This window comes from Lupinus angustifolius, chromosome LG18 (genome assembly GCF_001865875.1).
Source record: "Lupinus angustifolius cultivar Tanjil chromosome LG18, LupAngTanjil_v1.0, whole genome shotgun sequence".
In the NCBI taxonomy this organism is placed as follows: Eukaryota; Viridiplantae; Streptophyta; class Magnoliopsida; order Fabales; family Fabaceae; genus Lupinus; species Lupinus angustifolius.
Genome location: NC_032026.1, coordinates 3,195,874 through 3,198,512, shown reverse-complemented (window position 1 = coordinate 3,198,512; position 2,639 = coordinate 3,195,874).

The window sequence follows — 2,639 nt, the reverse complement described above, 5'->3', positions numbered from 1 at the left end:
ATGTTCATGCATATTATTGATGCTTTTCATGAAGTTTTTTAGATTCTGTAACTTCTGTTTTCATACTAATACATTGTCATATTGCATGAGTTTGTATTAGGTGTTTTTAGAGTAAATCCTTCTTGTCATATTTGAGCTTTGTTTTAGCTTGATTTTACTCTTCTATTTTGTTGCGTAATTGTTGTAACAAGGGAATATCGTGGTGTCTTATCACCTTAGAGATTGAGTGTATCTTCATGATTGCTTAGAGTTTTAGAGAAGGAAAGAACAGAGATTCTTGGCTGGGGTTACGCCGAAAGAAAGGTTTTCTTTGTCGGTTGGAAGGTTGTCAAACCATAGAATAGTTTTCTTTATTTTCTTGTAACTTTCTAAGTGTTGTAATTGGATGATGTGCATGTAAATACATTGATTCAATTATAGTGAAGGAAATATCCCAAGTCAGCCGGGAGGCCTGGATGTAGTTTGCAGTGGACAAGCAAACGAACGAGGATAAAAATTCGCGTTGCAGGATTTTTTTTCCTCTCTCTCTCTTTACTGTTTTAATCGATTATTTAGTATAGTAGAATTAATTGATACATTATGTACTTGTGCTATACTGAATGATACTCTGATAAAATCTGTAAGCTCTGTTATTCGTTTCATTATCGGTTAACTGTTGTGCAATTAATCGAATCTGTCTAAGCTTACTGTTTCTGTTTTAATCGATTAAGACTGTTACGTTAATCGATTATCCTTGTTCTGTTAATCGATTAAGTTTGTTCTGTTAATCGATTATCTTCATCCTGTAATCGATTAATTAGGGGTGATTCAGCATTAAGTGTTGAGTTTCGAAAAGCGGCTATTCTAACCGCTACACCTATTCAACCCCCCCTTCTAGGTGTATTGTAACCACTAATACCTAACAGTTCTAGGAGTGAATAAATTGTGATTGATGCCAAGATCATCACAGAATTCTTCAAACGAAGAGTTTTGAAATTCTCCCCCATGATCACTTCTTATAGCAGCGATTTTTAGTGATTTTTAAATTTGAACTCTTTTAGCATAAATTCTAAAGGCTTTGAATGCCTCATTATTATGAACTAAGAATAGAGTCCAAGTATATCTCGAAAAATCGTCTATTATAACAAGAGCATAATAGTTACCACCATAACGTTTTGTCCTTAAGGGGCCAAATAAGTCCATGTGTAGTAAATGCAATGGTCTATCGGAAGAAACCATGTGCTTATGTTTAAAAGAAGTTTTTGTTTGTTTACCCATTTCACAAGCATTACATAGTTTGTCTTTAATAAACTTCATTTTGGGTAAACCAACAACTAAATCTTTCTTTATGAGTTTATTCAAATGGTCCATATGAATATGAACAATTATCCTATGCCACCGCCATGAATCATGATTATCATTAGCAACTAAACATGTTATTGGTAAAGAGGAGTCTTTGTCAATCATATATATATAAATATTATTCATCCTCTTACCAATGAGTTTAGAGTTTTGAGAATTCTTACTTTCGATGATGCACTTATCCGTGTAGAATGCCACATGAAAGCCTTTGTCACATAATTGACTTATGCTTAGTAGGTTGTGCTTGATTCCTTCAACATAAAATACACCTTATATAGTTGTTGAGGGTGGCTTGCCAATTCTACCAACTCCAAGTATTTTTCCTTTGTTGTTTTCACCATATGTGACATAGCCTTTGTCCCTTGGAGTAAGGACAAAGAACTTATTTCTATCGCCCGTCATGTGCTTTGAGCAGCCACTGTCCAAGTACCATAAGTTGCAGGCGGCTCTCAAATTATCCTGCAAAACAAGTTAAGTTTTATTAGGTACCCAATATTCTTTGGGTCCTACATGGTTAGTACCTTTCTCAATCCATCTATAATGACCTAGGGGTACACCATATTTTCTAATCATGCAAGTATTTGGTGTATGCCCATGGTATTTACAATATGTACATGTGGGTTGATGATTATGTATCCTAGATTTATCATTACTATGTTCAAATGCATGGATACTTTGTTTTTGAAAGTTTATCTTTGTTGAGAAACTTTGTTTCTTAGAAACATGGCTTTCTGAATAGCCGAGACCTCTTCGGTCTGTTGAGTGTCTTTGATCGTTAATGATCTTTTCTAGACTTTTGCTACTCTTGTTCAGCTTATTAAGTTCAAGACTTAATGTTGAAACTTTATTTTCAAGAGTAATGCAGTTTTACATGAAGATGATGAAGGTTTGATTCTAAATGCATCTAATTCAGTTTTTTGTTTTAGAAACATTTTTTTGAGTTTGACATATTCATCATGCAAGTCATTAAATGTAGTTCGTAATTCAGAAGAATATAATTTAGTGTTTTTTACCTCTTCATTATCAGAATGATGAGATGCCATTAAAGAGAGATGTGCTTGTTCTTCATTTTCTTATTCAGAGGCGAAACTTGTATCATTGTCTTCCCAAGCAATATAGGCTCTCCGTCCAGTCCTTATTTCATTCTTCCCTTTGAAAGAATTCTTTTTCAGGTTTGGACCGAACGAGGATTAAAATTCGCGTTGCAGGATTTTTTTTCCTCTCTCTCTCTCTTTACTGTTTTTAACCAATTATTTAGTATAGTAAAATTAATTGATACATTATGTACTTGTGCTACA